The sequence below is a fragment of the Lynx canadensis genome, chromosome A2 (genome assembly GCF_007474595.2).
Source record: "Lynx canadensis isolate LIC74 chromosome A2, mLynCan4.pri.v2, whole genome shotgun sequence".
Lineage (NCBI taxonomy): Eukaryota > Metazoa > Chordata > Mammalia > Carnivora > Felidae > Lynx > Lynx canadensis.
The window spans coordinates 155,431,169-155,454,164 of record NC_044304.2 but is presented as its reverse complement, the minus strand read 5'-3'; the positions used below and the strand labels follow the sequence as shown (position 1 = coordinate 155,454,164).

Below are 22,996 nucleotides of genomic sequence, written 5' to 3'. Positions count from 1 at the left end.
GTATGTTCTATCTCAAAGAAGTTTAAAACGTGTGTAGAAAGTATGATGCAAACTTAGAAGAGTGGCTAGTAGTATTTCAAATCATTCCTCTTTCTTGTATTTTTCAACATTGCCCTGCCTTTCCAGAGTGAACACAGCTTCTGCCTCCCTCTCTCACCTGGTCTTGGGCCATTCATGCCATCCTGCTCCTCCATACTGCTGGTCTTCAGATCTGCAGAGGGTCCAAGGTCTACCTGCCCTAAGGACCTTTGCATTAATTGGGTCCTCTGCCTGGAACGCCACCCCATCCTCTCTGCCCCCTACTCTCTGTCTTATCTCCACCCCTTCCCTTGGTTAACCCCTGTCCATCTTTCAGGCCTTAGCTCAAGATCATAGCCTCGCAAGAAAGCCTTCCCTCCCTTCCATCCACCTCCCGCCAGATGGGGTCAGGATAGACTCCAGGTTAGTGCTCACACAACCCTAATCACATATGTTTCTATGATTCTCTGTGCATTAACCAATACGATCTTCTGGCTTTAAGAGAATTTTACCCAACATGATGCCTGGTCCCTAATAAGAGCTCAAAAAGTATTTGCCGGATGAATGAATAAAGAACCTTCCATCCTCTTGTAATTGGCTCAAAGAGAACTTCAAGCCTTCAGTACAGGACAGAGTGTCTTCCCCTCTCTCCCGGTCCACAGGACTAGTGTTGGGGGTGGTGCTATCTCAACAGGGCTGGAAGCCTTTGCTCTGTCCTCTGCCATCATGTGAGCCCCTCCTGAAAGAATCACAGCAGCACAAACCAACGAACAAAGCAAAAAGGGACATAAATAAGCAGCTGTCCGTGAAGGAGAAGTCCCACCTGCAAAACCCTTTTGATTCACTTCAGCATCAACCACCCCCTTTGAAGAGCAAGGAGACTGAATAGTTTTAAGGTCCATAAAACAGATTATAAACTGTCACAGGAGAGTGGCAGAGGATATTATGGGCTGGACAGTCTAAGAGGTCTCAAGAATGAAAATATAGCAGAGGTTAGCCAAGGATCTGACCAATCTGAGAAAGAAAGGAAAGTGAGCAGGAGAAGAGGGAAACTATGTTCTGGAAAGTGAGCAGAAGCAAAGTAGGAAAAAGGAAGAAAGGAAGGTAAAATTAGAGAAATGGCAGAGAAAACATGGAGAGGGAAGACACTTAAGGAAAAAGTAGTGAAAAACCAAGCAAAATGGTGACATAAAGCAAATAAATGGAAATACAAGGTAGGGGGTTGGGGGGAAGTGATGATAATGCAGCCCAAAGACTGGAGGGGTCGAAATGCTTAGAAATCTGTGCCCTCTTCGCTTCTTCAAAACAAGTGAACTCTGGGTTCATATGGATGTGTACTTTGTTAAATCCTCAAAAACAAATAGTTCTTAAACCAAGGAAATCTATCCCTCTGGATAACAGGCAATCAAGTCAGAGAGTCAGCACAGATTTGAAAAGCAAAATACCTTAAGACAATTTGTCATGATCCTCAAGTGGAGTTTATTTTGGAGTGTGGTGGGGGGTGGGGTGGGAAACAATACAATCATTTCCCTCTGTGAGGCCAGAACTCACAGGCATGCTTTCACTATGCGCAGGAAGGAGAGGGAATGGCCAGGAGAAGAACACGGTTGTCAAAGGATTCCATCAGTGGGCTCCTTGGCCTCCAGGGATCCAGCAAGGAGGTTATTAATAATAAATATTACCAGCTTTTATGTTTATGATAGCTCCAGAGGAATGCACATGCCCGACAATCATCATCTCTGACCTTATCGCATCCCTTGCAGGGTGGTAACAAAATACTAAGCAGTTATAAGGTGCTCTGTGCTTTACAGAAAGGTTTCCTCCGACATTATTGCATTTGGTCTTCCCAACAACTCTGGGAGGTAGCTGAGTGAGGCAGCATCTCTATTTGACAAAATAAGGACGTGACATTCAGCGGGTAAAATGATTTGCCCAAGGTCACTGCTATGGGCTGAACTGTTTTCCAAAGAGATCATGTTGAAGCTCTAATCCCTGTTACCTGAGAATGTGACTTTATTTGGATATTGGAAACAGGGTCTTTGCAAACATAAGTGTGCATTAAGATGATGCTACACTGGAGTAGGGTGGGCCCTTAACCCAACATGCCTGGTGTCTTTATAGAAAGAGAAGATACACAGAGACACACACGCTCAGGGAGGAACGTGCCATGTGAACACACAGGCACACAAAGAGAAGACAACCACGTGATGACAGAAGCAGAAGTCACAGTGACACAGTTACAAGCCCAGGAACACCAAGGTTACCAGCACCACCAGAAGCCAGGCAAGAGCATGGCCGTGCCAACACCTTGACTTAGAGGACTTTTAGCCTCCAGAAGTATGAGAATCAACCTGTTGTTTGAGGCACCAGTTTGGGGGCGTGGCTGCCCTTCCGGTCCCCAGGACTTCCCGCCTGAGATTCTCTAATGCTCTGCTAGTGACACTCCTCATACCTCTACCCGGCCACCCCAGCTCAGCCACTCTTGCGTTGTCTGGTCTCCCAGGCCGCCTGCCACTTCCCAAGACTCACAGAGGACCCATCGCTCAGCACTAGCATTTCCCCAGCACCAAAAATTCTCCCTGCACTTCTTGATTCTTTTCAACAAATTCCATTTCTGCGGGCAGTGATCTCAGTTGTTAGTGAAGAAAAAAATCTGACATTATGTCAGTAAAACTTCAGGGTAAAATAGAAACATAATGATGGCATTTATTTAGCACCTGGTGACCAGAAATGCATATGTTTCCTCTAATTCTAGAACATCCTTCTAAGTCCAGAGATCGTCATTATCTCCATTTTATAGACAGGGCAGCTGAGGCTCTGAGAGTGTAAGAAAATGTGCCCGATTTATACAACTGCTCGGGAGCCCTACAACCGGACTACCCTTACAACAGGCGGGAGTTCTAATGGAAGCCTTCAGGTGTGGCTGCCTCATTTTACAGACAAGAAACTGTCCTTGGCCTGTGCCAAGTTCACACCCCAACTTGATCTTTAACTCACATCATGAGGCCCAATTTGAACCCAGAATGTCTCTAGGAGGGATTTGAAAACAGCAATCTGGTTGGAAAGAAGGATTCTCAAAGCTGCACTTATCCAGGGTTTTACAGAAGATGGAGAACAAACCAAGGGTCCATATTAAAGTGATGACTGACAAGGGCACCCGGGTGGTTCAGTCGGTTAAGCATGCAACTCTTGGTTTTGGTTCAGGTCATGATCTTGCGGTTCATGAGTTCAAGCTCCACGTCAGGTTCTGCACTGACAGTGTGGAGCCTGCTTGGAATTCATTCTCTCTCTCTTTCTCTCTCTAAACAAATAAATAAACTTAAAAAAATTAAAGGAAGAGAAGCTACCATCTCCCCAAGTCATTTTGTGGCACTATCACTGGGACACAGAGATCTTTCGTTTAGTCCACAAAGTGTTTAAGTATTTTTTAATGAGTTCCAACATCGAAAAGTCAGGAGACGTTACCTTTGATCTTGATTTCTAGCTTTTATTGAAACAACAACAACAAATAAACCCACCCCAGGAGATGTGGCGACATTAGCCCATATCCTCACATGGCGTAATTGAGCAGAAGCTGAGAGGGGGCAGTCTGTCACCCTCAGTCCTCACTACGCCCTATCCCCCACACGGGGCCTGAGCGACTGTCTCCTGTCTCATCCTCCAGCAGTGCCACTTCCCTTTGCTCTTCTGGATCACCTGCCTGGCTCACAGAGTAGAGGTTTCAGGCTGTGATCCCCACCCCAACTTTCTAACGTGTTCCTACCTGGAAGAGGTACTTGCTTCTCAAGGGGGGTACAGCCCAGAAGTCCAGCACAAATGTATGACTTTCTAACTGTATGAGACAGTCGCCTCTGGAAAATTATTTTAGGGCAGGAAAGGGGGATTTCTCTCTTGGGAAGGAAGATTTGAAGGAATTATCTCCAGGATAAATGAAAGGGAGTCATATTTGTCGCTGTAGGCGAAAAGTATAGAAATCCATTTCTTCCAGAAAATATAAAGCTTTAACCAGATCCAAAAATAATTTAGATGAATTCATGGATGATAAAGACATAAACAGACATCAAGAGGGAATTGAGGCAGTTGGTGGAGCCTCATTACCCTTTGACTAGCCTCAGGGAGGTTGGCCACCTCTGATCTCCTCCAGGCCCCGAGCTGAGCTTTCTTCGGGACAGTATTTTATCTCAAATGAGCAGCTAAGAGAGATCTCACTTCTGCAGAACTCCTTCCCGCCCCTGCACACAAAGTCAGCAGCACCTGAAGGAGCTGCTGTGGGGAAAACAGCCTGTAGAGAGGAAGCAGAGAACCTGGCGCAAGGCCTGGTTCCCCCCCTTATTGGCCTGACCGTGGCCAATCTCTTCCCCAGTCTTCAGTGTCCCTCTCCTGAAAATTCAAACATGCCTGCTAATTCCAAGGGGTTACTTAGAGAGGCCTCTGAGGCCACCCATGGAAACATTTGATGGACTAAGTTACGATTCCTTGGATAAGTGACCGGCCAAAAGATACATGAATGAGACCCAAGGAGAACAGTGATGTAGAATGCATTTTGCTCCAAGTAATGACTCTTGACATCAACATCCTAAAGGAATTCCTAGCTGTTTACTGGCCCTGCAAATGCAAATCCCAAGGGTGTCATGCCAGCCCCATTCATGAGTCACAATATTCTGCTTCATATTAAGATTCGTTCACTCTTTTTTCCAAGCATTAAGGAGCTACCCTCTCTTAGGCCCTGGAGATCTTTGCAATGATTTGTCTCCTCTAAACTTTCTGCACTGTCAGTTCTCCAGACCCACTGGGCCTAGGAACCCTTGGTCTGCCCTGTCCCTGGAGGACAGACTCACTTTTGCCTTCTCGGCCCCTGCACTGTGTACTCAAGAAACTTCCTGTTGTGCCTACAAAGCTGACCTCACCAGGGTTTCTCCAGATGGCTGGGAAGATCACAGCCTGGTCTTGAAGGCAAGGGCTACCCCCTGAGAATTTGTCGGTGGCTCTCGGAGGGAAGGCTCCAGCATGGGTGATTTCTTTCCCCATTCTGTAAATTTCAAACTGCTCGTTGCATTACTGCCCGGTGGAGATGGGCAACCCAGAAACCAGGCCCATGCCCAGTCTTTCAGACTGAACGTCAGTGAGGCTATGACGCTGCCTGGAAGCACCAAATTCGCACCCAAATTCCTACCCGAATGCTCCCTGACCGCGAGAGTCAACAGCCCGCATCCATGAGTCCTGACGTGGTCTTATATTCGACACTTTGATCATGAAACTATTTAGGCCTTGCTGTTCCACAGAACTCTTCTCTTTTAGTGGACAAATAAATAGTCTGGCTAATTAATGGATCTTTATAAAAACTGTAAACGTGTTAGGCTTTCACACTTATGAGAGAATTGAAGAGGAAACGAGTTTTATAGATGCCGTGGGGACAGCATTTTACTCCGAAGCAGGAGAGACGATCAGGCTGCAGGCAACTTGTCTGTCCGTTTCAAAGCCAAAAACGGTCCACTTTGGCATGACTACCGTGTCCTAGGTTTATTACCTTGCACCAGAATTGTGATTTTTGTCCCAGCAAACGGCCCTGGCGGGAATGCCCCCTGCTACTGGACAGTAAAGGTCCTACCCCACACACTCAGAAATTCCTCAGCGCCAGGCCAAGATTGCACATCGTGTCTTAATTGGTGGGGTCTATTGAAAAGCACTAATTGTGATCGCCAGATAATGGGTTCCCTCCCTCGACTCGGCACACTAATTAGCAACGATGTTTGTCAGACTAGCTGTCGTGTGGCAAAGGGGTCTGGAAAACGGAATTAATTTAGCCATTGCCATGCACTAAAGATACTTTGCCTTGTAAGAACAATCAACCCCCTCACCTCCCCTCCTCCAGGAAGGATGAGTTTGAAAGTGGCACAAAGACAAATTTCCATTTGCGGTCTACACTGCAGTTATGGTCGGGTTTGCAAATTCTGAGACCTACAGGCACTGAGAAGCAGCTAATTTTAATGATGAAGTGGGCCGGGTATAAGAAACATACAGCCTACTCTATCTATTCTTTTGTTTTCCCACTCTTGAGAGCGACAGTCTCTATTATGGGGGACAAAAAGCATTGTGAGAGTGATGATAAATTAGTACTCAGCCTCGGTGTCATGGAAACAAAAAGGGGAGGGTGACTGGTGAGCCAGAAAACACGACACGGGACAAGGGTTACTCTGCTTGAACCAGGATGCCATCTCAGAAATGCAGAGCAAATGTGGCCACCATGTCTGGTTTTCTGAGGCCAAAGACGTGGATTTGTGTATAAAAGCTCCTGCTTTTTAAATGTTGGCGACCAATTCTTTTGAGCATGTAAAGTGTAGAGGTCAAGCAGTATGCGTCATACCAGGGCGGGACAGGGCCCCTAGGACAGTCTCGCAAGCTCAGCTCAAGCTGTTTGTGCTTGTTCTATTCTCCCCTCGAAGTGTGCCACAGACACAGAGAAACAGAGGATGTTTCTGTTTCAAAAGTGAAACTGGTCTGGGAGAATGTACTGGAAGCCCAGTACATTCTCTTAGTTACTTAAACAGTCCACTTGAGTCATTCACCTATGCCCTGCACCCTTACCCTAAAACTTCGAGGGATGGCAGAGATAAATGACCCCACGGTACCACATTCCACCACATCCTAGATTATTGGAGGTGAGGAGCAGAGAGGCAACTGTGTCACATGACACATGACTTGTCAGGGGCGTGCCCTGGATCCACGTCTGTGTTCAAGATACCCACACCATACCGCCTCCTTGAAAGAGCTTCCTAGGGAATGTACGTAGCAAGCATCACACCCTTCCTGGTTTAATGCCTTAACTTTTTCCTATCTCTGCCCAGAAAACCTCTATTCATTCACTGTTTCCCTTCTTTGAGGCTTTTTGACCAATCTGCCCATGGTAATTAATGTTTTCCTAGCTAACAGCCTGTAGAGCACCAAAGCATCACCAAATCGTCCTTTCTTTCTCTTTCTTTTCCTTCTTTCTTTCCTTCTTTCCTTCTTTCTCTTCCTTCCTTCCTTCCTTCCTTCTTTCTTTCTTTTTCTTTCTTTCTTTCACCAAGGAGGATTACATGCTCTCAAAATGTCCTCTAAAACATTTGATTCTTACTTAAAACTACATCGAAAAAGCAGAACCTAATCTAAATCCCAGACTGGAAAAGTGGTTAAAATCGTGTTTCTTATGCCCAAATCAGTTAAGAGCGTGACTGGCCGCAAGCAAGAGAAAATCTGAGTTATGAGATATTCAAGTTGTGTAATTATCCTACACAACAGTAAGGCTGGAAATGGGTTGTTAGAATTAGTGTAGGGGCTCAAAAACATTAGGATGCTGGGTCAGCATTTTGCGCTCCCTCTTGAACATTCCATCAGGCTGGCTGGACAGCTACAGGAACTGCAGACATCACACGTGTGCTCTAGAATGCCAAGCAGAAAAAAGGGGCAGAGGGAGAAAGGTTCTCTTTAAAAAATAAATAAAAATATTTTTAAAAAATAAATAAATAAAAATATTTTTTTAATGTCTATTTTTAAAAGAGAGAGAGACAGAGTGTGAGCAGGGGCAGGGGAGGGGCAGAGAGAGAGGGAAGACACAGAACTCGAAGCAGGCTCCAGACTCCATGCTGTCAGCACAGAGCCCGACACGGGGCTCGAACTCACAAACTGTGAGATCATAACCTGAGCCGACATCAAGAGCCAGACGCTTAACCGACTGAGCCACCAGGTACCCTGAAAGATCCTCTTCTCATCAGATCTAGCCTTTTATTTGGAATCAAAATCCTTTCCATCAGTTTCCAGAAGACTCAACCTTTCCTCTTATTATTAGCTGTAACAGATCCACAGGCAGCCTTAGATGCAAGGGAAGCTGGGAAAAGGAGTATCTGTTGGGGTGGAATGGGATTACCCTGACTGGCTCATATCAGTCATGATTCATCCTCCAATGCTGTCAGAGGAACTTTATCCTATGTGAACAGAATCTGGGATCGATTAGCAGGGAAGAACGATCATATGGCGATTATATAGGCAAGCATGCCACAAAACTCAATTTACAAAATAAATATCAGTTAATGGTTGGCATGAAATGGCATGGACTCAAGAGTTATGAAGGAATTCAAGAATGAAATTGGCCAAAATACATAACCTACACATATAAATGGCTGCCTGTTCTACCGACTGGTTTGCTGAAAATCCACCCCCCATTCATAAAAAGAACTCCATCTGGAGAAATGGCCAGTAGAGCCTAAAACAAGAGGACCTGAGACACTGAGAACCAAATTGCGTCAGAAACCCTTGAAAGAAGAGGTTACCATCCACAATTGTTTACAGTCATTATGGTTAGAGTAAGTTAGCAATTGAGTTAATGATAAGGGTCACTTAGGAGTCACTGGAGGGCAGTTTGGGACAGGATGAGTAAGAGACGTTAGAGCATGGCAGTTGCTATAATAAAATGGTAAAGAGAAAATCAATACAGAACTTCGACAATACCATCAAGTGTGTTCATTATGCGAGACTCAAGTGCAAGGAGAGCATGGAGTTGGTGGGCTCCACCCTAGGGCAGAACTGATAAGTACATTTCCCTTAGACTAGATATACTCTGGAGAGCAGGAAGAAAACAGATCATCAATAAAACACCGAGGGATCATGCCTTTTTTTTTTTTTTTTTTTTTAAAGATACGAGCACAAGATTCTTGGATCTTGTATGAAACAGTATCCCAAAGAGAATTTCTTGGAGCCGTTCCAAGGAGCCAAATATAGCTACTATTTTATGAAAGACAGTCGGTCATTCTGAACTGGTAACTATGGTTACTATGAGCTGTTACGATAATCACGGTACCTACGGTAATAGGTTATGGTAATTCTGAACTGTCTATGCAGCAAGACATATAGAGGGGAGTGTGTGTACGTGCAAAAGATTGAATCCACCTGGGAATGACTTTTAGTATCTAACAAAGCTCTTAAAATCACAATTCTACATCTGGGACACCTGGGCTGCCCAGTCAGTCGATTGTCTGACTCTTGATTTCGGCTTAGGATATGATACCAGGGTCGTGGGAACTAGCCCCGTGTTGGGCTCCACGCTCAGCTTGGATTGTCTCTCTCCCTCTGCCCCTCCCCTGTTCATGCCTCTCTCCCTCCCTCCCTCCCTCCCTCCCTCTCTCTCTCTCTCTCTCTCTCATAAAATTAAAAAAATCACAATTCCACATCTATTGATGATCTGTCTAAACTCTTCATCTCCTATTCATTTTTCGTAGACAGGTTTAAACCTAAATGTTCCCTATTCATGGGAAAACAACATGATTCAAACAAGAGAAAACTCCTATCTGCCTACTTATTAGACAAAAAGAAGTGGGAATTTAAATAAAGAGGAACAGAATTTCTTAGTCATTAATATCATTTTCCCCCACTTGGTGCTTTTTTAATTTATTGAATGTGCTGTGATGGAATTGAGGAGATAAGGTAAAGTTGGGGGTTCATACATAAAGAGGTATTTAGGGAGCAAAGAGTATTTTTAAAGTGTCTCCGAGTAGAGAAGCATAATATGAAGAGCCTGGTTTCTCAAAGATAAGCACCAAACCAGTGCTGTTTGGCATCTTTAAAAATGATGTTGAGGAAAAAGGACATACGGGTGTCTCACAGATAACACCAAAGAGGTGTGGAGGGAGGAAAGTCAAACTGTTGAAAAAAGATACCAGGGGTTAAGGGGAAGATATAGGAAAATCTTACAAGCCTGTGCAATCTGGAAAAAAAAATGAAAAATGAATCTTAATGAAGGGAACAAGGTAACATATTACAACATAAATAATCCAAACTTTCCCTGTAGAATGATATCCATTAAGAAAGGATGGTTTCCGGGGCGTCTGGGTGGCTCAGTCGGTTAAGCGTCCGACTTCGGCTCAGGTCATGATCTCATGGTCTGTGAGTTCGAGCCCCGCGTCGGGCTCTTTGCTGACAGCTCGGAGCCTGGAGCCTGCTTCCGATTCTGTGTCTCCCTCTCTCTCTGACCCTCCGCTGTTCATGCTCTGTCTCTCTCTGTCTTAAAAATAAATAAACATTAAAAAAAATTAAAAAAAAAAGAAAGGATGGTTTCCTAAGGATACCTGGCCAGTGTTCTGCTAAGAACCAAGGTCAATAAAATGTTGATCATCAAAATATAAAATTGAAATGGGGCACCAAGGTTTACTTTTCCTTTGTATAAACCATAACACTTCATTTCTTAAATGCTATGTTCAATTTTGTCCTTAAGAAGTATTTAATAGAAACGGAGTTCCAGATAAGAGCAGTTAAATGGTTTCTGGGGTGTAGGAGCTGATGTATGAAGACAGAATTCCAAAAAGCTTGAAAACTTTTCATCTGTAAAACTGGGATTCTTCATTTTTGTGCCATGGACACCTTCCACAGTCTAGTGAGCCTGTGAATGTCTTCCTGGGATAATCCTTTTAAACATATAAAATAGAATACACCATGTTACTTCAGAAACCAATGATGATACTATCTAGCTTTCAAAGTATTTTTAAAAACAAATTGGTGATAAAGTAATATAGTAGCATCTTTATCAGCACAGTAAGTAACTAGGTCTGATAGTTGTAATGATTACCATAATTTCCAAGCAGCGATGAACATAAATGATAGTCTCATACCTGCAACAATTATATGGTATGAAAATGCCTGTAGTGTCTATTGGTAGGATTTGTAATGGAAGAAAATACTAAATTTCAAGTAGATGCTTGTGAGAATAAAAGTGTGATTTTTCCCATCCAAGTTCATGAACGCGCTGGATTTCTTCCTCAGGTCCCTTAGGGGTTTGGGAACCCAAAACTAAGTAACGTTGCCATGACAGCAAGGGCTGAGAAAGAATGTGGCCAATGCTGATCATGTCATGAATGATGTAGACGAAGCAGACTTTGTTTCACAGGGCCCCAAACACGAAGATAGGTGGCCAGGAAAGAATAAGAAACATGAGTGAATTCAGGACCCAAAAAGGGCAATTTTAGCAACAAGCCTGAGACACTGGGTGTTGTATGGAAGTAATGAACCACTAAATTCTACTCCTGAAACTAATATTACACTGTAACATTAAACTAACTGGAGTTTGAATAAAAACTGGAAACAAACAAAAAATGAACAACAAGCCTTAGAAAGATATGAACCTCATTATTTTGGTAGATTGTAATGACTGGAAATACAGAAAGATTCAAAAAGAGTTTGGACATCATATGTTTTCACTCATGTGTGGAACTTGAGAAACTTAACAGAAGACCATGGGGGAGGGGAAGAGGAAAAAATAGTTACAGAGAAGGACAGAGGCAAACCAAAAGAGACTCTTAAATACACAGAACAGACTGAGAGTTGATGGGAGGGGAGCGGGGGAGAGGGAAAAATGGGTGATGGGCATTGAGGAGGGCACTTGCTGGGATGAGCACTGGGTGTTGTATGTAAGCGATGAATCATAGGAATGTACCCCCAAAACCAAGAGCACATTTTACACACTGTATGTTAGCCAATTTGACAATAAATTATATTAAAAAGAAAAAGAGTTTAGACAAAGTTGTCCATTTTAGCCATAAAAAACTCAAAGGGGAGAAGACTGAAGGCACTTAACCTTCAAGATTCACATTAGGAAAGATGATGAGAGAGGCACCTGGGTGGCTCAGTAGGTTAAGCGTCCGACTTCAGCTCAGGTCATGATCTCATGGTTCGTGGGTTCAAGCCCCATGTCAGGATCTGTGCTGACAGCTCGGAGCCTGGAGCCTGCTTCGGATTCTCTCTCCCTCACTCTCTGCCCCTCCCCCACTTGTGTTCTGTCTCCTCTGTCTCTCAAAAAAATGAATAAACATTAACAAAAAAATTTAACAAAAAAGGAAGGATGAGAAGAACCTTCAAGCACAAGATAAAGTTGGGGGTCGGTGGGTCTGAATCAGTATCACTCACAGTATTTCTCACCTTCTTTAGGAATCCACTCTTGTCCTGATTCAATTTTTTTCTCTGCTCACAACGAAAACAAACTGCAACATAATCCACAATAACTGTGTATGTGTATTTCACCACAGACCCTAGCTTCAAGTAGGTACTAAAGTACCTAAGCTTCAGGTACTAAGCACTAAAATCTTGTGCTCCAGCTGTTGACTTAAGGCATATTTTATAAGCCACAAAATATCATATTTGCAATGAAGTGGACAGAGACTGAACGCAACCTGGACTCAGAGGCAGGGTCCTCCCGACAGCCTTTGTTCTAATAGAAACTTAAACCTGTATGGAATGCCTATCCAGGCTTACCTGGTTCTACCTTGCCCTTTCCACCCAGCACATACCCATCCTACCCCACTCAGGAATTAAAAGGCCCTGAAATTGTTATTATATTTCCTCTCCCTCTTTAATAGAGAACCAACGATCTTCATCTGTTCTGGATCTCTCTCAATTCGTGTCAGATGCAAAACTGACAATGAAGTTGGCAGGGGTCCCTGGGGCCCCAGGGCCTCTCTGAGACTCATGGCAGGAGAAAAGCGTTGTCTGGTCATGGCTGTTTTTATCCTCAGATTTTCCACCCTCTGACTCCCTTTATTTCCTGAGTTAGTCACCAAGTCTGAACAGCAGCCAAAGCCCTGACAATATTAGCAAGAACATTTGATTCCTTCAATAAAACTGGAGATGGCCCTAGAAAATGATCAGTATTCACCTGGCTCTCCCTCTGCCTTCCCTAGGGGACAGTCCTTCATCCCTTCTACCCTTTTCATCATGGCAACAGAGAGTCTGCCAGAAGGCAGTGGTTTACCCAGGCAGGCTGCCTTTCGCGAATATTTTTCATTAACACAAACAACTTTGTTTCTTCTAAGCAAAACAACAAAAAGAAAATTAAAAATCAAAGGGTAAAAAGATTAATCTTAAATGGACAGCAGCTCGAATCTCTTAAGCCTGTAAGGATATTCCAGATCAGTTCACATAAAGGGTGGAGAAGAAAGAACACCTGGAGCCCCGCAAAGATGACAGACAAGGGAGAAGCTCAGAGAAATGCCTCAGAAGGAGATGGTACAAAGGGCACTGGCTCAGGAATAAGTAAAGGACGGAAACAGATACGTAATTTACTAATAAATAAAGGAGAGAGCAGGGCAGAAAGATGGGTTGCCACGGTAAGTCTCTCAAGGCTTAAAAGGATTTGCTTTGGGAGGTTAATAATAGAGGGGAGTGGGTGCATAGGGAGGAAGGAGCCACCAAAGAATGCAAGGAGCCTCCACCAAATGAAAACTTCTCTCCTGAGCAGGTGTGCACGTACCTACGTGTGTGCTCGTGCGCACTGTCACACACATACGCTCTAACTCCTAAACTTCCCATTTTCCCGACTAAACTGGGACTAGTAGGCTGCTTCATTATTTTGTCAGAACTGTGGTCAGACCGACAGTGAGGTTCAAGGGTTGTGGCAGGAGGCGGAAGAGGTCTTCCCGTGTATGACAATCACCACAGCACCAAGAACCTTCCCAATGAATGCAGCATGTTCCCCTGAGGTCATACGTCCCTTAACGTTCTGTGAGGGTAGCTTATTCTACAACAACTAAACAAAAAATGACGGAATCTGCAAGGCTATATAGTAAGCTCAAAGTAGAACGTATACTAATACCCAAAGCATGTATGTTGCTACTGCCTACCGGAGTCTTTGTAAGTCACAGACCCCACACTGTGGAGCAAGGCAGTGGCGGGGACAAAGACCATTCCTTGAAGCCTACCAGAAAGATGAGTGCTAGTTTTCTGTTTTGCTTTGTGAATAATTAGATGCCCACATTTCACTTTCTTTTGATCCTCCCGGCCCTATGAGCCAGAGAGGGTAGGTTCATTCCTCTTTAGCTAATAAGGAAACCAAGACTTCAAAGAAGGAATGAGATTTCCTCAAGGTCAACTGGCTATTAAGTGGCAAAGCAACATCTGGCATCAAGTCTAATGATGAATACATGATACTCTGCTGCCTGTCCATCAGTATAATTAAAATATACTTAATGTTTTCCGCTTCTTTCCGGTTTGATTTCGTTCATTCCATTAATATTTAGTAAGCGCTACTTTCTGGACAAAGTTGAAAAGAAACTGTCTTACGAGAGGTCTCAGAAAATCAACACAACAATAATGAGACTATGATGATGCGGCGGGACTGGAACAGGAGAGGAGCGACAGGGCTCACACGTGAAGTAGAAATAAAAGTCTGAAGTCATTATAAATGGCAGCAATGGCGTGTGTTTGGAGTTTCATACACAACTTCTAAATAATGTAGGTGTCTGCTTGAGAATAACCTGCCCTCAAAGAAAGCTCAGAACTTTAGGCAGACCAACGGCAGAGGGGTGGTTCTTGTCAAAGGGAACAGTGTGTGTAAGGCAAAAGATTTGAGAAAGACTGGTATATTCAAGGAACTACCAGTGTATTCAAGAACCATCAGTGGAGGCCAATTTTGTTCAAGAAAAACAATGTGAGGATGAGCCTGGAGAGACGGTAGGTGATGGGAAGCCTACTCAAAAAGGGTCTTGCATGGTGCACAAAGATGTTTAGCTGTGAGCCTTTAGGCTGAGGGGATCCATGGAGGCCTCTTCACAGGGCAGTGACGTGACCAAATGTGCTTGTTGGAGAACATCCGGGCAGCAGTATGGACTTAACCAACAGCCTGTCAGAGAAGGAGGAATTGAGGCAGGTGGACCAGCAAGAAGACTGTGTTGTAGTCATGGCAACAGATGAAGGGGACTCAACTGAGGTAGGAGGGATGCCTCCAGAAAGCGTTTGAAAGTGAAATCTAGGGGTGCCTGGGTGGCTCAGTCGGTTGAGTGTCCCACTCTTGATTTTGGTTCAGGTCATGATCTCACGAGTCATGAGACTGAGCCCTATATGCGGGTCTGCGCTAACAGTGTGGAACCGGCTTGGAATTCTCTCTTCCTTTGTCCCTCCCCCACTCACATACACACTTTCTAAATAAATAAATATTTTTTAAAATCTTTCAAAAATAAATAAAAGTAAAATGCACAGAGCTTTGTGTTTGAACGTAGGAATGAAGGAGAGCAAGCCACCCAAAACAATGCAAAATAGTTTGAAAACAACCTTGAATGCCTGAAAACAGAGACTGTGTCCCATTCATCTTTGGCTGTCTCCTTTCTCATATTGACCTGGGCACATTTGGGGTGCTCAACTTCTGTGAAATGGCGGTGTTCTCTGATCGTTATATGCCTCTGCAGAGGCACTTTGAAGGTGGGAACCATCAGCTGCATCTTTGTTTCCTATCTCTGAGGACACCTGCCTCAGAGATCTGAAGTCAAGAGGTGTTTAGAAAGGTCATAAAATTAGGAAAATTCTCCAGATTAAAAAAAAACAACAACAAAACAGAACAGAACAAAACGACATGAGACGTAAAAGCAAAGCAGACTTCTAGACTGAAGTGAAAGAATGAAATAATGCTGGACTTTGGGCAAATTATTTGCAAAAATGGCCACACTCATTCTATTTTCCTCCCTGAATCCACATTCATTTAAAATGTGATTTTGTGCAAGATATAATATCAACGTACAGAAACCGGTTGCATTTCTATACACGAATAATGAAGTAAAAGAAAGAGAAATCAAGAAATTGATCCCATTCGCAACTGCACCAAGAACCATAAAATATCTAGGAATAAGCCTAATCAAAGAGGTAAAAGATCTGTATACTGCAAACTACAGAGCACTCATGAAAGAAATTGAAGAAGTCATAAAGAAATGGAAAAACATTCCATGCCCATGGATTGGAAGAACAAATATTGTTAAAATGTCCATACTACCCAAGTCAATTTACAAATTCAATGTAGGCCCAATCAAAATTGCACTGGCATTCTTCTCAGAGCTAGAACAAACAATTCTAAAATTTGTATGGAACCACAAAAGAACCCGAATAGCCAAAATAATGTTGAAAAAGAAAACCAAAGCAGGAGGCATCACAATCCCAGACGTTAGCCTCTACTACAAAGCTGTAATCATCAAGACAGCATGGTATTGGCACAGAAACAGACACATAGACCAATGGAATAGAATAGAGAACCCAGAATTGGACCCACAAATGTATGGCCAACTAATCTTTGACAAAGCAGGAAAGAGTATCCATTGGAAAAAAGACAGTCTCTTTAACAAATGGTGCTGGGAGAAGTGGACAGCAACATGCAGAAGAATGAATGGATCACTTTCTTACACCGTACACAAAAATAAACTCAAAATGGATGAAAGACCTAAATGTGAGACAGGAAACCATCAAAATCCTAGAGGAGAAAGCAGGCAAAACCTCTTTGACCTCGGCCGCAGCAACTTCTTACTCATTATGTCTCCGAAGGCAAGGGAAGTAAAAGCAAAAATGAACTATGGGGACCTCATCAAGATAAAAAGCTTCTGCACAGCAAAGGAAACAATCAGCAAAACTAAAAGGCAACTGATGGAACGGGAGAAGATACTTGCAAATGACATATAGGATAAAGGGTTAGTATCCAAAATCTATAAAGAACTTACCAGACTCAACACCTAAAAACCAAATAATCCAGTGAAGAAATGAATAAGACATGAATAGCCACTTCTCCAAAGACATCCAGATGGCCAACAGACACATGAAAAGATGCTCAACATCACTCATCATCAGGGAAATACAAATCAAAACCACATTGAGATACCACCTCACACTGTGGGTCAGAGTGGCTAAAATTAACAACTCAGGAAACAACATATGTTGGCGAGGATGTGGGGAAATGGGAACCCTCTTGCACTGTTAGTGTGAATGCAAACTGGTGCAGACGCTCTGGAAAACAGTGTGGAGGTTCCCAAGAAATTAAAAATAGAATTACCCTACGACCCAGCAATAGCACTACTAGGAATTTATCCAAAGGATACAGGAGTGCTGATTCATAGGGGCACATGTACTCCAATATTTATAGCAGCGCTATCAACAATAGCCAAATTATGGAAAAAGCCCAAGGGTCCATCAACTGATGAATGGATAAAGAAGATGTGGTTTATATATACAATGGAATACTACTTGGTGATGAAAAAGAATGAAATCTGGCCATTTGCAACAACGTGGATGGAACTGGAGGGTATTATGCTGAGTGAAATAAGTCAGTCAGAGAAAGACAGATATCATGTTTTCACCCATATGTGGAATTTGAGAAACTTAATAGAAGACCATGGGGGAAGTGATGGGGGAAAAATAGTTTCAAACAGAGAGGGAGGCGAACCATAAGAGACTCTTAAATACAAAGAACAAACTGAAGGTTGATGGGGGATAGGGAAAAATGAGAGATGGGCACTGAGGAGGGCACTTGTTAGGATTAGCCCTGGGTGTTGTATGTAAGCAATGAATGATGGCAACCTACTCCCAAAGCCAAGAGCATACTGTTTACACTCTATGTTAGCTAACTCGACAATAAATTATATTTAAAAATTAATTAATTGATTGATTGATTGATTGATTAAATTAAATGTGACTTTGAAAACCTTCCTATCAAGGGGTGGAATTTGTTTCCCCACCCCTGCAATCTAGGCTGAGCTCATGGATTACTCTGAGCAACAGAATGCAGCAAAAGTGACCTTGTACTTGCACATGGGTGCCTTGAACACCGCTGCTCTCTCAGGACCCTGCCAAGCTGCCATGTGAACAAGCCTGTGGGAGAATAAGAAACCCCACAGAACAGAGACCAGCTATTCCAGTGGAGGCCATGTGGGATTAGTCAGCCCTCAGCCAACCTCAGCTGACAGCAGATGCCAGGAGTGAGCTCCTGAAGATGAGAAGAAACTGACCAGCTGAGCCCAGCCCACACTGCCAACTCAGAAAGTCGCGAGTTAAATAATTTTTGTTTTAAGCCACTAGGGTTTTGCTACATTTACAAAAGCTATGGCTAGACTCATCTTTTTTTTTTAATTTATTTATTTTGAGAGAGAAAGAGAGTGCTAGCAGAGGGAAGGGGCAGAGAGGGGGAGATAGAGAGAATCCCAAGCAGGCTCTGAACTGTCGGTATGGAGCCCCGCACAGGGCCTGAACTCACGAACCTTGAGATCATGACCTGGGCAGAAGTCAAGAGTTGGACACTTAACCGAGTGAGCCACCCAGGCACCCCTAGGCTAATCTTTGTAAAAGCAATATGGAAGACACTCTTCCTTGGCTTTCAGCTTTGAAGGAAACTGGTGCTCCAACCACTCTGGAGACCAGTTCCAGAGATACAGAACTTTGGTCACTGCACAGCTAACACCACTCCATCTATGACCCACATGGCGGTAAGATTTGCTCAAAATGACGTCAGTGTGTACTCGGATCGCATGTTGCAGGACTTCCCAGGAATGGTCTCATACCTGGAAGTAAAGGAAATTCTTTGAGGGATGGGCAAGTCCCCTACAGTTTTCAAGCACTATAAAACCTTCAGGGAAGTATGTATTTATGGGTGTATGAGAAAAATAAAACCCATGTAAAAAGTATGTATGGATATTTTACGTACTCCTTGTCTGAAATATTTCATAATTTAAAATAAAAATTTTTAACCAGGTAAAAATATATTACATTTTCTTACTTTAATAACCCTTTTATTCTCTCCTTTATATTGTTTCCAGGGATTCTATATTATATTGCTTGTATAATTACTGGTTGTGTGTAATTGTTGTGTAATTACTGGTTTCCCTATGTCTTTTTTTTTTTAACTGTGGTATGTTAAAGGTGGGGACTATGTCTTATTCATCTCTGTATCTTCAAGCCCAATACAGTGCCAGGTACACATTATGGGTGGGTATGTAGATCGACGGGTAGGTAGCTGGGTAGATGGGTGGGTAAGTGAAGGGATGGGTCAAATGGATGGATGGATGGATGGATGGATGGATGGATGGATGGATGGGCGGATGGGTAGATGGATGGGTGGAGACGTGGGTGGCTGGGTAGAATAATTCTTCTTCAAGGATCTGGGAATATTGGGAACTCAATACATGCTGACTGGGCCACCAGCAAGGCTTCCTACCACATTCTTCCCCACCACCAACACTCCCATACTCTTAGCCTGCTATGTTTTCCTTTCTTCCAAAGCAATGTACACTTTTGGACACATCAGATAAGTCACCTCCCTGTTTTGTTTACTGCCTATCTGCCATCACCAGAATGTAAACTCCATGAGGCAGAATCTTTGTCTGCTTTGCTCACTGTCATAACCCAAGTACCACAGACAGTGCCTGGAACACAGCAAGAGCTCAAAACATACATATTGAATGTCTGAATGTGACCTGGTCCATCTCAATTTTTTTGGAGCCTGACCAACGTGTGTCTGTATCCCTTTCCTGTTTGTCTAGCTTCTCCTGTGAGGTATCTGCTTTTAAGATGATCCACCAGTTACTTGTTCTACCCGCAGATATAGGTTGACCAAAAAGAAATTGAAACAGTCCCCTTGAGTAATATACATTTAAAAACATGCAATGTTTTGGGGCGCCTGGGTGGCTCAGTCGGTTGAGCGTCCGACTTCAGCTCAGGTCACGATCTCGCAGTCCGTGAATTCGAGCCCCGCGTCGGGCTCTGGGCTGATGGCTCGGAGTCTGGAGCCTGCTTCCGATTCTGTGTCTCCCTCTCTCTCTGCCCCTCCCCCGTTCATGCTCTGTCTCTCCCTGTCTCAAAAATAAATAAACGTTAAAGAAAAAAATTTTAGGGGCGCCTGGGTGGCGCAGTCGGTTAAGCGTCCGACTTCAGCCAGGTCACGATCTCGCGGTCCGTGAGTTCGAGCCCCGCGTCAGGCTCTGGGCTGATGGCTCGGAGCCTGGAGCCTGTTTCCGATTCTGTGTCTCCCTCTCTCTCTGCCCCTCCCCTGTTCATGCTCTGTCTCTCTCTGTCCCAAAAATAAATAAAAATGTTAAAAAAAAAAAAAATTTAAATATGCAATGTTTTGAGGTGCTTGGGTGGCTCAGTCAGTTAAATGTCTGACTCTTGATCTCCATTGAGGTCATGACCTCATGGTTTGTGGGACTGAGCCCCACATCAGGCTCTGCATTGGCAGCACATAGCCTGCTTGAGATTCTCTCTCTCTTTCTCTCTTTGCCCTTCCCCCCCTCAAAATAAATAAACTTTAAAAAAACTTTAAAAATATGTAATGTTTTTTGGCGATCTAAAAATCTGAACGAGGTGGATCCAGAGAAAGTATACATCAGAAATAGAATACTTAAGGGCGCCTGGGTGGCTCAGTCATTAAGCATCTGACTTCAGCTCAGGTCATGATCTCATGATTTGTGACTATGAGTCCCACTTGATGTGAGCTCAAGTCCCACTTCGGGTAAAACATGAACCCAGCTTCTCTCTCTCTCTCTCTCCCTTCTCTCTCTCTCCCTCTGCCCCTCCTGAAATTCATGCTCTCTTTCTGTCCCTTGTTTACTTGTACCCTCTCTGTCTCTCGAAAGAAAGAAAGAAAGAAAGAAAGAAAGAAAGAAAGAAAGAAAGAAAAGAAAAGAAAAGAAAAGAAAAGAAAAGAAAAGGAAAGAAAAGAAAAGAAAAGAAATAGAATACTTAAAAATATAGAACATTTCTGGGGCGCCTGGGTGGCTCAGTTGGTTGAGCGTCTGACTTCGGCTCAGGTCATGATCTCACAGTTCGTGGGTTCGAGCCCCACTTTGGGCTCTGTGCTGACACCTTGCTAGGAGCCTGGAGCCTGCTTCGGATTCTGTGTCTCCTTCTCTCTCTGCCCCTCCCTGGCTCATGCTTTGTCTCACTCTGTTTCTCAAAAATAAATAAATGTGGGGCGCCTGGGTGGCGCAGTCGGTTAAGCGTCCGACTTCAGCCAGGTCACGATCTCGCGGTCCGTGAGTTCGAGCCCCGCGTCAGGCTCTGGGCTGATGGCTCGGAGCCTGGAGCCTGTTTCCGATTCTGTGTCTCCCTCTCTCTGCCCCTCCCCCGTTCATGCTCTGTCTCTCTCTGTCCCAAAATAAATAAAAAACGTTGAAAAAAAAATTTAAAAAAAAAAAAATAAATAAATAAATGTAAAAAAAAAAAAAAAGTTTAAAAAAAATATAGAGCATTTCCGGTTTATAAATAAAAGCTACATTATTATCTATGAATCAATAACATCAATTAAGTATGAAATAAAGTGAAGAAGAGTCTGATGGAAAAACTACAAAATGTTTTCAAACTACAGTAAAACCTTGGTTTGCGAGTATAATTCATTCCAGAAACATGCTTGTAATCCAAAACACTTGTATATCAGAGCAAAGATCCCCGTAAGAAATAATGGAAACTCAGATGATTTGTTCTACAACCCAAAAATATTCATATAAAAAGGATTACAACACTGTAATTTAATACAAAATAATAAAGGAAATACAAAGTATAAAGAAAAATAAATTAACCCGCACTTACCTTTGAAAACGTTCGTGGCTGGGGTGAGAGAGACAAGAGAGAGGAGGGTTATTATGTAGGACGACTTTCACTATCACTAACGGATGTTGACTACACTACATATTAATAAACTCTGGTCACAGACTGTATTTAAAGTAACTGGCAATAAGGCGGCAGAGGAAAGGGTCTATATTTGCAGGCAGCCTGACCTAGAATGAAGCAAAGCGTTCCTAAGCTCACTCTTGCATGGAAAAGCAAAGAACTATCCATAGGTGCTTTGAAGTGACAAAAAATACACCAGTGCCAGTTGTGGGTACCTTCCAACATTCTGAAAAATCACCGATTTCTGCCAAACACCATGGCCTGAGACCAAGCATCTGAGCATGGGAGACGATCACCCACAATCCCACAGTGAGAGAGAGAGAGAGAGAGAGAGAGAGAGAGAGAGAAGAACCATTGGCTCAGTTGTGGTCATGTGACAGTCAGCGTCACGTACTACTTGTATTGCAAGACATCGCTCGTTTATCAAGTTAAAATGAAATGTTGGCTCGTCTTGCTGAACACTCGCAAAACAAGCTACTCTCAATCCAAGGTTTTGCTATATTATTTGTGGGCCTGTTTCCTTTGCCTGAGTGTCAATCATGTGGGAACGCACCACGGTTCGTCAGTCAACGCTACATGCCCCTGGTACCTGGTCATGAACTCTACCTGTCACTCTCTTAATGGGATTCTGATAGGTTCTTTGGTGTCAATTCTGCTGACTCATGCCCTGATGGCTTTGTAACCTAGTTAAGGGTTCATTAGCTTAACTAGGCTAAAGCTATTCTCTTTCAGAGAAAATCAGCCTCCCGCCCAGGGTAAGACACATTATCTGAAATTGTTCCTTTTCTTCACAGATCCATTTCAAACTCTCCTATTCTGATTTCTTTGTAACCTAGTTAAGGTTTCATTAGCTTAACTAGGCTGAAGATATTCTTGTCAGTTAAAATTTGCTTTCAGCCTGAAATTATCCACACTCTTTCTGGAATGGCTGCATTTTTCCCACAGTCTAAATTAGATTAATTTCAGGCTTCTCCCTCTCTAAATTACAATTTGCCAAGATGGCCCAGAGATGGTCTCTCTCTTCCAGAAACCTGCCTTTCTTCTAATACTTGACTCCCCCAGTCAGCATGGCATTCCCTTCACAGCCTCCTCACTGCCCTGCCTGCCCGCGGAAAAGCCCAGCACTCCAGAGAACCACGCGCACACGCCTCCATGATGGACATATGAAATGCAATATACAGAACATGACCTAACTTCTTCAGATGTGATTTTAGAACACCTTCACACAATCTGGGCTTTATTGCAGAAGAAGCTTTGATTCGCTGATTTGGTGACCTTATTTTTATAGTAAAACAACTGTAAAATTTGGAAACGAAAAAATAAAACAACCCACGATAGCAGAAACCAGAACTTTAGCTAGGACAAAAATAAAATGCAATTAAAACAAAACAAAACAAAAAGACCCGGCTAACAAAAGAAAAAAAAAAAAAAAAACCTCAGGAGGAAGCAAAAGAATATGGAGTTCGTTGCTAAATGTGGCTAGATCTGTTTAAATCTTTTTCGCCTCCAAGCCTCCAACTAATATGAATACTGTTTTCAAAAGTTCTGTGGTAAT

At 43.3% G+C, this 22,996-nt stretch overlaps 1 protein-coding gene and 1 non-coding gene across 2 annotated transcripts in view; one reads left to right on the top strand and one right to left on the bottom strand.

The window, feature by feature from the left end:
- The window catches only part of TMEM178B (transmembrane protein 178B), a 308,589-nt gene that overhangs the window by 50,153 nt on the left and 235,440 nt on the right, over positions 1-22,996 (bottom strand). The window lies entirely within an intron of this gene.
- TRNAR-UCG lies at positions 20,541-20,625 on the top strand. Its single transcript has one exon. It is a non-coding gene; the product is annotated as a tRNA-Arg (tRNA).